The following is a 12,367-nucleotide window of genomic DNA, read 5'->3' as shown; positions in this document are numbered from 1 at the left end:
ACGTTAATGACCAGGCCAATTTTTACAATTCTGACCACTGTCACTTTATGAGGTAAGAACTCTGGAACGCTTCAAAGGATCCCCCTGATTCCGAGACTGTTTATTCGGGACATATTGTACTTCATGATAGTGGTAAAATTTCTTTGATATCACTTGCGTTTGTGAAAAGAAATGGAAATTTGGGGAAAGTTTTGAAAATTTCACAATTTTCAAACTTTGAATTTTCATGCCCTTACATCAGAGAGATATGTCACACAAAATAGTTAATAAATAACATTTCCCATATGAGTACTTTACATCAGCACAATTTTGGAAAACATTTTTTTTTTTTTTTTTAGGGAGCTATAAGGGTTAAAAGTTGACCAGAGATTTCTCATTTTTACAACAAAATTTACAAAACCATTTCTTTGGGGTCGCCGTCACATTTGAAGTCACTTTGAGGGGTCTTTGTGACAGAAAATATCCAAAAGTGACACCATTCTAAAAACTGCACCCCTCAAGGTGCTCAAAACCACATTCAATAAGTTTATTAACCTTTCACATGCTTCACAGCAATTAATAGAACGTGAAAGGAAAAAATGAACATTTAACTTTTTTTTCACTAAAATTTTACTTTAACCCCCAATTTTTTTTATTTTCACAAGCGTACCAGGAGAAATTGGAAACCAAAAGTTGTTGTGCAATTTCTCCTGAGTATGCTGATACCCCATATGTGGGGAAAAGCCATTGTTTGGGCGCACGGCAGGGCTTGGAAGGGAAGGAGCGCCATTTGAGGTTTTCAATGCAAAATTCGCTGGAATTGACAGCGGACCCCATGTGCCTAAACAGTGGAAACCCCCCACAAGTAACCCCATTTTGGAAACTAGACCCTTAAGAAACTTATTTAGAAGTGTGGTGAGCACTTTTTACCCCCAAGTGTTTCGCAAAAGTTTATGACGTAGAGTCATGAAAAAAAATCTTTTTTCTTTCCACAAAAAGGATCTTTTAGCCTAAATGTTTTTATTTTCACGAGGGTACCAGGAGAAAGTGGACCTCAAAATCTGTTGTCCAATTCCTCCTGAGTACGCCGATACCCCATGTGTTGGAGAAAACTACTGTTTGGGCGCACGTCAGGGCTCGGAAGGGAAGGAGTGACGTTTTAGAATGCAGACTTTGATGGAATGGTCTGCGGGCGTCATGTCACGTTCTCAGAGCCCCTGATGTGCCTAAACAGTGGAAATGGCCAATAAGTGCCCCCTTTTTGGAACGGATACCCGATTTGTGAATCTTATAATGTAGTGTCATACGTCAGTTGTGTAGGATAACCTGTCGAATATTACACAACTGACGTATGACAACCTGACGAACACTACGTCAGTTGTGTAGTGTTCCGTCAGGTTGTCATACGTCAGAAATTAATTTAGTAGTCCATGGAAGTATGGTATCTTTTGAAGCATTCTTTCATGCACAGTCCAGGTTTGTCGGGGCAGGTGTCACATTATAAAAGGTGAATACGCAAGGACACCATTTATCAAACAAACTCGGCACTTCTTTTGTGACTTACCTTTTTTTTCGCTGTGAGGCATTTGCCTTGGGAAATGCTGGTCTGGTACAATTCAAGGACCTTCAGTTCTGGAAGTACTGGGGCCCGCTCAGTCACCACTGCAAAATATCAGGGCCTTGATAACTACCTCCTGGAACTGAAGGTACAACGTAGAAGTCTAGCCTGCACATTGTGACAGAAGTAAAGCGTCGTTGTGCATTGCCATCTGTACAATGTGCACGGCCAACTTCTTGTACCACACCTTGGCCTTTCTCAAAGCACTGTAAGGCTGGAGAACTTCATCAGAGAGATCAACTCCCCCCATGTACTTGTTGTACCCCACTACAAAGTCTGGTTTGACGACCTGTGTAGTGGAACCTTGTACAGTGCTGAGGGTGCTGCCATCACCTTGTATGGTGGTCAAGAAAAGGACATCCCTCTTGTCCTTGTACTTGACCACCAGAAGGTGGTCGCTACATTGGGCTCTGCTCTCACCCCTTCTGAGCAGCTGCCCAATTAGCGTCTTTGGGAGGCCTCTGTATTTTTGCGGACAGTATCGCAGGCTGCGGTACGTCGCACAGAGAGGGACTTGAAGAGAGAGACACTGGTATAAAAGTTATCCACATGCAAGTGATAACCTTTATCCAGCAGTGGGTGCATCAAGTTTCACAATTTTCCCACTCACTCCCAGAACAGGGGGGCATTCAATCGGGGAGTCCTTCCCTTCATAAACTCTAAACTTGTGAGTGTACCCTGAGGTACTCTCACAAAGTTTATACAGCTTGATTCCGTACCTGGCCTTCTTAATGGGCAGGTACTTCCGGAATCCAAGCCGCTCCATAAAAGCCATTAAGGACTCATCCACGCAGATGTCCCTTTGGGGCACGAACACTTCAGCAAACTTGTTGTTGAAGTGGTCGATGACCAGCCGAACTTTGAAAAGATGATCAAAGTTCGGGTCATCGCGTGCAGGACACCTTGCATTATCGTTGTAATGCAAGAACTTGTGGATGGCCTGAAAACGTTTCCGGGTCATGACCATTTGGAACACTGGAGTGTTATACAAAATGTCAACACTCCAATATTGCCAAAGTTCTGGCTTCTTCAGGTTCCCATATGAAGGACCAGGCCCCAAAACTTCATTATTTCTACTGCGTCTACAGGAGACCAGTTAGAAAATGATGAAGAGGGGTTTTGTTCCAAAAATTGATGAGCGTATAAATTAGTTTGGCCCACCATGAGGTTTACAAGATCCTCAGAGAAAAAGACTTTGAAAAAGTCTAGTTCTGTGAGGCCGGTGGTGTCAAACTTGATTCCTGATTCCGCCACAAAATCAGGAATCAGTGGTAATAATTTTTGGGGGGGCGAGGTCCACACGGGGTCAGTAGTGGGGGGGGCGCTGATTCATCTTTTCTCCTGGGGCGTCTGAGTGGCGGTTTAGTAGCACTTGAAGGACTCCCGCTTTCCCAGCTGTATGTTTTAAAATTGTGTGTAAAGAATAAAGGATCTTCATATTCAATCGCTTGCTGGAGTGCCACCTTCTATCTGTTAACAGGATTTCGAAGGAAAAATCTTTCTTTGGGCAGAGCACCTGCTGATTAGCGATCCCTGGCTATTTGTTACTGACGCTCACTGGACTGCAAAAAGGTATGCGATAGGAATAAGATCTGTGGTCACTGATCAGCGCTCGGCCGCTGCAGGAAGCACAAAAAAAAAAGAAAAGGACAACAGTCGAGCGATGATGTGATGATCAGCACTTGGTGGCAGAAAGGGGGATGGGAAGGGTGAGAGGGGGATTGGGGTGGATGAGGAGGGATCAAAAAATCCTACTTACAGTTGTTGTCTTTCAGATGTCATCTGTAAGATGTCTTCTGGAGCAGGAGCTGCGATTGTGGTGTCACAGGCTTCTGTGGCCCAGCAAGGCGCACAATCGGACAGCGTGACTGCCCTCTAGAAAAGAAAAAAGGTTAGTTGAAAAAAAAGGTAAAGTAGCGAGCACGAGTGCTGATCGGTGATTTGCGTCACCAATCAACTCTCGGCGGCTGCTGGATGCACGCACGGAGGTGGTGCAAAGTGGGGGGGGGGCGGGGGAGGGGAGAAATAATTGACAGAGATGATGAAAAAAAGTCCTGAAAAGCAGCGAGCTTGGACGTTGATCAGCGACGTAGTCACTGGTCAGCCCTCGGCCGCTGCAGGACGCACAAAAAAAAAAAAAAAAACTGGGGGCAGGGTGGGTAAAAAGGAGGGGGTTGGGGTGGATGAGGGGAGAAAAGGGATGGACTTACCAAAGTCTTATCTGTTCTTCTTTCAGCAGCAGGTTCAGGAGCAAGACCTGCAGCAGCAAGACACGGAGCAGGAGACCCAGGATCCAGGAGACCGCAGGACGCCGGAGCAGCAGCGACTGGAGCACGTGAGAAGAAGGTCTTGTGGTGTCACAGGTGCTTCTGTGGCAACACAAGGCCCAGCACAGAGGTGATCAAATATGACCGCTCTATAGATATCCTCACCAAGTGTGAGGATCTGCAGGGCGGTCACAGGGGGGGTGATAGGGTGGTGACAGGTAGGTCACAGGCTGGTCACCTCCCGGTCAGGCACTCTTATTGTCATCATCGATCGCACCAATCAGAGATGGCTGGGGCCTGGGCAGCATCACAGAGGGTCACAGGGAGGTGTTCAGGTACTCTGATTGGAGTGACCGATGTCATCATCGATCGCTCCAATCAGAGCTGTCTGGGGCCTCTGCTGACATCACAAGGAGTCATGGGGCGGTGACAGGTAGGTCACCAGTCGGTCACTGCCCCATGACTGCCCAGTCACCGCGCGGTCGCGCTATGATCGGTGAGATCGATGTGATTGGCAATCACACCGATCATAGCGGGTTGGAGTGAGGGCTTGGGTCTCTTAGCAACAGCCTAGGATCGATGCTCTTATGAGCACCGATCCCAGGCTGCACATCACTGTTTCCGGCAATCTGATTGCCAGAAACAGTGAGAAATGCTGTGACTGGCTGTTCAGAATTGAACAGCCAATCACAGCGATCGTGGGTGTGGGGGAAGGCGGCGCCATCTACCCTGAAGTAAGATGGCACCGGAGATTTAATGCGATCTCCGCGACTTTGACTTTTGACTTTGCAGTAAGTAATAAAAATGCCTTAAAACATTCGCTCTCTCATTATTCTGGCATTTGGCAAATATTAAAAATTATGATAATCCTAATTGACCTAAAACGGGAAAGGTTTTTTCTGATTTCATGTCAGATATTGAGAAAAACATTCCAGTGTGTCTTTTTATATAGTGTATGTAAACTTGTGGTTTCAACTGTATATAATACACTGATACATTAAATAGAACCAGATACGTATCAAGGTATATATAAAGGAAAGGGTATGGTACTCAGAATGTTTCAATAATCCGCCTCAACGCGTTTCCCCAACAGCTTCATCAGGAGGCTTGATACAGGGATGATAATTCATGATGTTCAGCATAGTGTGTCTAATAGCCAGGTGTCCATGTTTAAATATCCCACTTCATCCAAAACCCCTCCTCAGACTAGGAGACCCATTCCCATTCCTAGATGTGAATTGTCATAGGATATATAGAATGGAGTCTGTCTACAATAATGTACTGAACCTGCGCGAATTCTCATGCACTAGCAGTTCGATAATTTCCATACCATAGTGTGCATGTCCGGAAGTGACGTGCTTTACACTGAAACACCAAATAAACTGATTGAGACCGCCCCACTGGTACCCATGACTGAACATTCCCATAGTTATGCGTTCTACGCCAGAACATATCTAGGATCATTGTCTGCGATTGCGTATGGCCGGATGTCTGCGTTCCACGCCGGAGCACATATGGTATTGGATTGCATTCCATCTCATAAAAATCCTCTCTCTGAGATCAGCATCATGGGAGACTAAAAAAAAATTGCGAAGACACTGGGTCTTCCGTGGGCATAATACTACTCAGACAACACAGGGTGATGGTAAAACAGCGTGGCAATACATTATTAAACCACAAAATAGGACAATAAACACACAAAACAGTCCTAGCAAATACCAAAGATGGTACAACATTACACAGTCTCACCCATCCTTCTCCACCTGCCTGGGATAGAACAACTGCGACTTTGGAAACTTCCAGGCCCGACTACCACAACCAGTGGCTCCCCGCTTCTGGCAGGGCCCCACAAAGAGGAGGTAGCGGCAAGCTTAGGAAGCTAGCAGTCCATCGAGGTACAAGACCACGAGACCCGAGGGTCCCAACCTGGCCTTTCCAAGAGTTTCCATGGGGCCAGATGACTGGCGGGTCCCAATCTGGCTTCTCCGAATGTCTCCGTGGGTTGGAGGGGACTGGTGGGTCCCTCCTGCCATCCCCAAACAATATATCCATGGGGCCAGGTGACTTCTTTGTCCTCTCTTGGTCTCCCCAAAATGTATCCATGGTCTCTCTGATAGTCAAATGAAGAAGATCTGTATCTTTCCAGTCAGGGCCGATACCCTTACAATAGAATCATTTAGAATAGAAATCTGTGCCTCTTTGGATAATGCCATGCAATCCATCTGCTGTCCTGAAGGATGTCTCTCATTCTCTTTGTAAAGTCTTTCTCCAATCTCTGTTTCAAGTGTGACTGCTACAGAAACACATGTCCCTTCTGCTTCTCTGGGCTCAGCCCCCTGAATGGCAGAACTGCTCTCACCCTCCTCCCCCAAAGCTAAGTGTGTATTAGTGGAGGTATCTTTCTCAGGTGACCTCATCACCTGGGTCTACATGTGAGACTCCCTGTGGTGAAGGCTCTGCCGGATTCTCCTTTCAACACTTACACAATGGGCCTAGACAATTTCTTGAACAATGGTTAGAGGCTCCTGAGATACTAATGAGATTAGTGGAATGCTGGACACTTTACAAGTTAAATTAGTGTACATAAATGGACGAGCAAGCAGAACATTAGTAAAACACAGCCAGCAATCTCTAATAAAACACAATAATGTATTTGTCTTGGATTAACAAATCTAATCGTCTGGCTAATTAAGATTTTATGCTGTATCGTCACACAAGTATTGCACATTCTCCCATCATGCAATAGGCATGTAGATCTACTTCATCACTACATAAAATATGAGATGATGGGCACCAAGTCTTGCATTGTGCAGGTGTGTCAACGGGTTGTTGTCCGTGTGCACGGTGAACTTTGCGGAGACCAGGTAATGTTTAAACCGTTCTGTGACGGCCCACACCACTGCCAAGAATTCTAGCTTGAAGGAGCTGTAATTCTCCGGGTTCCTTTCAGTGGGCCTCAGCTTCCGGCTGGCGTACGCGATCACCCTTTCTCTGCCCTGTTGGTTTTGGGACAGTACGGCTCCTAGCCCCACATTACTGGTGTCTGTGTGGAGGATAAAAGGCTGGCCATAATCGGGGTAGGCCAGGATCTCATCCCCCATGAGGGCCATCTTCAACTGGCGGAAGGACTCCTCTTCCGGCTTGTCCCACTTGAAGGGTGGCTTGTGACTTCTGGATTTAGACTGACCTATCAGGAGGTCCTGCATTGGAGCTGCCATCTTAGTGAACCCGGGGATGAACCTTCGGTAGTAGCCTACCAACCCGAGGAATTGCCTCACTTCTTTGATGTTAGAGGGGCTTGGCCAGCTCTTGATGGCTGTAACCTTGTCGGGTCGGGGGCTACTCCTTCAGCACTCACCACGTGCCCTAGGTACTGTACCTTCGGTTTTAACAGGTGACACTTTGAGGGCTTTACTTTCAGGCCATAGCCTGCCAGGGCTTCGAACACCTCGGCCAGGTGTTTCAGATGGTCCTCGTAAGTCTTCGAATAGACAATCACGTTGTCCAGGTAAAGTAAGACCGTCTCGAAGTTTCGGTGCCCTAGACAGCATTCCATCAGCCTCTGGAAGGTCCCGGGTGCATTGCAGAGCCCGAATGGCATACAGTTGAATTCACTCAATCCCTTCGGGGTGGTGAAGGCGGTCTTCTCCTTGTCAGCCTCTGCACAGGAACCTGCCAGTACCCGCTAGTAAGATCCAAAGTAGAGAAGAAGTTAGCTGATTTTAGTGCGGCTAAAGACTCCTCGATCCTAGGTAACGGGTACGCGTCTTTATGGGTGATACGATTGATTTGTCTATAGTCCACGCACATTCTCATGGTACCGTCTTTCTTTTTTACCAGAACCAAGGGGGCTGCCCAGGGGCTACAGCTGTCTCTAATGACCCCGGCTTCTTTCATTTCTCTAAGCATGCCCTTTGCGTTCTGATAATGTGCAGGGGGTACAGGTCTGTATCTCTCTTTTATTGGTGGGTGGCTCCCCGTGGGGATGTGGTGTTCTACCCCTTTCACCCTGCCGAAGTCTAGTGGGTGCTTACTAAAGATTCTCTCGTACTCCTGAACCACCCGGTAGACTCCTTGCTTTTGGTGCAAGGGAGTGGAGTCAGCACCCACGTGGAGTTTCTGGCACCAGTCCTCCTTGTGTTTCTGGGAGCCATTATCCTCCACCGGTGGAGATGGAGGCAAGGGTTCCAAGACCCTGAGAGCATTGTGTTCGACAGCAAACAATTTGGCTAATGTAGCGTACCGGGGCAAGTGTACTTCCCTTTCCCCGATGTTTAAAGATCCGGACGGGCACCCTTCCAAGGCGGACATCAACCACCCCCCGGGCTGTCAAAATGGTGGGCCTGCTGTCTGAGTACACGGGTTCTACCATGGCTTGGTAGTCTCTCCCTCTTAACCCGATTGCAGTCCGACACCAGATCATCATTTCACTTTTGGGAGGCATGGCAATGGGGAACGGGTCGCTCATCCTCACGCTACCGATCTCACCACCAGACAGTTCTACCTGATGCCGTCTCATCAGGGCTCTTATCTCCTTCTGGAGGACCCTCTGTTGGCTGGAGCTCGCATTCATCGCCACCTGCTGCAAAATTACAATCACTTCTGAAAGACAATTTTCAATCACATTAGTACCCAAGGTTATTTTAGGGTGACTTTCTCGACTGTCAATGTCCACAATGATCACTCCCTGTGCCGGCAGTTCAACTTTTTCAATCTTAATGGTCATCTCTCTGAACTCCACCTGCAGCACGGGCTGGCCATTGCTAGTGATGATGCTCAAGTCACTGTCTGGAGAGCAGGTTATGTCAGTGTCACTCCAGTACTGCTTGAAAAGTACATAGGGGATGGTAGTCACTTGGGACCCGGTGTCCAGCAGTGCACTCATGGGGATACAGTCCAGCACTACGGGTAAAAAAGGGCGTCCCCCTACATACTTATCACGCCAATTAGACGAGCCTGGTGACCTTATGCCTGGGGGTTGGCCCTCTGCCCCAGGTCGGACCCATTTAAAGCACAGTACCTGGCTACGTGTCCCGGCTGGCTACAACGGCGGCAAATCGGCTGTCCATCCTCAGTGTAACGATCGGCGGGCCTCCCTCTGAACGACAGGATTCTCCTCCGTCGATGCCACGGGACATCCTCCGGGCTGGAAGCCAGCTTGATTGGTCCTGACGGGTCCATCTGTAACGACTGTACGGTCCTGGTCAATGCAGCAACACTCTTTGTTAGTTTGCAGGCGGGGATGGGTTTATGGCCTGCGCATCAGCCCCCACAAGGTCTGCAGGGTAGGGCGCAGCCTCCTGGTGGTAAGTGATGGCAGGGCGCCGAGAAAATACAGCGCCACCGGGTGCGGGTTCTCGGAGCACCCGGATGGCCCTATCTTTGAACTGTGCAAAAGTCAAATCGGGGTTCTGTAGGGCCATGAGGCGCAGGTGAGTTCTGTGGGCGCTGGACAGCAGACCTTCTATGAACTGGTCAGTAAATAGTTTATCTGTATCCTGCACGCTGCCAGGGTCAGCTTGCTTAATTGCCCCCAAGGCTTCCTGTAAATTTAGGGCATAGTCTCTGATGCTATCTTGAGCTCGCTGCTTACATCCATAGAACCGCATCTTGATTTCTGCTGAGGTACGGGTATCAAAAGGTGTCCCGTAGACGGGTCAGAACCCCCCTTACAGTCCTTTTCCCCTCAGCTGTCCAAGACTTTACCTCCCGCTGGGCCGCACCAGTTAACTGCCCTATCAGTATGCTTACTTTCTGTTCTTCTGTCAGGGGGTAAACTTTGAACAGGCTATACAGCCTTTCTTTAAAGTCGCCCAAGGTATGCGACTCGCCGGCATACTGTGGCAGCCAGGCCGCTCCGGGGATATAGGGCATGGAAAACGGCATCACAGCTGCAGCGGCTATGCTGGTGGTAGAGGGTCCCTCCGCGTCCAACATCTTCCTCCCCCCTAGTTAACCATGGCCTACCTTCCGGCGATCCTCTTCTGTAGGCCGCGGCTCTGTTCGCGATGCTCTGGGCGAGGACCTTGCGTCGCTCGGTGATGACGTCTGCGTCCGCTGGATCTCCTTCCAGGACCTTGCGCAGCGTCTCAGCGTAGGGCGGGGCTTCAGCGTTCCGAAGATGGCGCCCGATGGCGGGAAACGGCTCCGATTGGCGGGAAATGGCCCCGAATGGCGGGAAACTTCACTCAGGTAAGTATAAAGTCTTTTTCAGGCACGCAATACCCGTTTGTGGCGGGTTGGTCACAATCCTGCCGACTACACCAAAGCTGACTCGCCCCCTGGGCCGTGGGGCACCCGGAACCGGGCTTCTATGCGATGCTGGGGGTAGTAGTGGCAACCCGATCCCGTGGCTCAGGGTGGTCAGACCAAATTGTGGCAATCTATTTATCAGTGTTTTGAAAGTCCGACTACGCCACCCGTGGATTGCGGTCAGAGCTAACCGCCGCTGCGAGGCAGACCACTGAGGCTGGTGTTGGTGTGCAGCACAGGGGTAGGACAACTCCCCACGGGAAGAGTGTAGCCTCAGGGCAGTGTAGGTGAATGCTGGGGGTGATAGTGCAGGCCCCAATAGTAAGAGTTCAGAGTCCGCTTCAAACAGTCCAGGGTCTTTATTGCAGACGTTATTACTGACCCAACAGGAGTACCGGTTAGGAGTGGGCCTGGGTATCTGAGAGCATTCGGGCGAGCCCCACTGGTCAGGGTGTAGGCCTACCGTTCTCTCTATGCTCTTTCTGACTACCCCCCTCTTCGTGGTGTAATAGCCCACGTCCCTGAGCTGGCCGTGTACTTTGCCTGTATGGCTTGCGAATTGGGCCTTAGGTATCTTTTGCTTTCTCCTACTGTACTGGTCCCTCTGTGTGGCGGAGCCTCCAGGCTTCTTAGGCCAAGGGACCTGAAATCTCTCGCGTGTTTGGTTCTCTGCTGCTGGGCTTGCAACCCTGACAGCCTCGGACCCCAATGTCCGGTTGTGTACTTCTCTCAGCCAGGACCGGCTCTCGTCGCCTCTGTCCCTAGCTCGCATTCTCTCCTCTGCCTCACGGACTCCTCAGCTGCTGCTGACCTGTCCCTCTTCTCTGAGAACCCTTCTGGACACTTCAGAAGTGGAGTCTGGTCTCCCTAACCCTGCCCCAGTTCCAGCTTTTATAGGGGCAGCCTGCTTCCCCTACTTGCCTGGGACAGGAGGTGCTGCATGCTAATGGTCCCTGAACATGGAACCTTCATCCTGCTCTCAGACACAGCCTTTAATATTTGTGGCATCCAGGCCTGGGGTGACACAGATGCCACCGCTTATGATCATCCCTGAATATTGTGGTTTCCTCCCACCATCCCAGGAATAGGTTAGCATACGAGGGGGTACAGGGGCTCCCCATCACAGTATAGCTGAGCTTGGGAGAAGTACTTCCTGTCAAAAAGGAAGAAGTTATGAGTAAGAGTGAATTTTAGAAGATCCTCTATGAAGTCATTATGTCTGCTACACTCTATTGATCTCAATTTCAAGAAATGTCTTACTCCTCTGATACCATCCTCATGCGGTATATTACTGTACAAAGCCTCGATATCTAGTAAGGCCTGCTCCCCTACATGCATGTATATATGCTCAAGGGTGTACATGTAGGAGAGCAAGGAAAGGTAAAACCAACTCCAGAGGAATTATTCCAACCTCAGGCGGTACTGTGGGAACATTATACTGTGTGTGGTGCATCATACATACTGCATAAGGGGCATTAAACTGTGGGGGGCATCATACATCCTGCATAAGGGGCATAATGGGGGCATCATACATTCTGCATAAGGGACATAATGGGGGCATCATACATTCTGCATAAGGGACATAATGGGGGCATTACACTGTGTAGGGGCATCATACATCCTGCATAAGGGGCATTACACTGTGGGGGGCATCATACATCCTGCATAAGGGGCATAATGGGAGCATTACACTGTGTGGGGGCATCATACATCCTGCATAAGGGGCAAAATGGGGGCATTACACTGTGGGGGGCATCATACATATTGTATAAGGGGCATTACACTGTGTGGGGGCATCATACATCCTGCATAAGGGGCATAATGGGGGCATTACACTGTGTGGGGGCATCATACATACTGTATAAGGGGCATAATGGGGGCATTACACTGTGTGGGGCATCATACATACTGCATAAGGGACATAATGGGGGCATTACACTGTGTGGGGGCATCATACATAATGCATAAGGGGCATAATGGGGGCATTACACTGTGTGGGGGCATCATACATCCTGCATAAGGAGTATAATGGGGCATTACACTGTGGGGGCATCATACATCCTGCATAAGGGACATAATGGGGGCATTACACTGTGTGGGGGCATCATACATCCTGTATAAGGGGCATAATGGGGGCATTACACTGTGGGGCCAGTAAAGGGGTCCTGTACTATGAGTCCAATACGTTTCCTCCCTTCCTGTCTCCATAGTTGGGTCGTATGTATCTATTACAGGAAACAGAACAAAAACC

The 12,367-nt window shown here is 49.0% G+C and overlaps 1 protein-coding gene across 1 annotated transcript in view; it reads right to left on the bottom strand.

Annotated features, from left to right (window-relative positions):
- Window positions 1–12,367, bottom strand: part of LOC141204970 (uncharacterized) — a 31,795-nt gene that overhangs the window by 19,249 nt on the left and 179 nt on the right. The window lies entirely within an intron of this gene.

Source organism: Phyllobates terribilis, unplaced genomic scaffold, assembly GCF_046119375.1.
Source record: "Phyllobates terribilis strain yellow unplaced genomic scaffold, ASM4611937v1 Scaffold_136__1_contigs__length_4911898, whole genome shotgun sequence".
NCBI classification, from domain to species: domain Eukaryota; kingdom Metazoa; phylum Chordata; class Amphibia; order Anura; family Dendrobatidae; genus Phyllobates; species Phyllobates terribilis.
The sequence above is the reverse complement of the archived record's forward strand: the minus strand, read 5'-3'. Positions and strand labels throughout refer to the sequence as shown.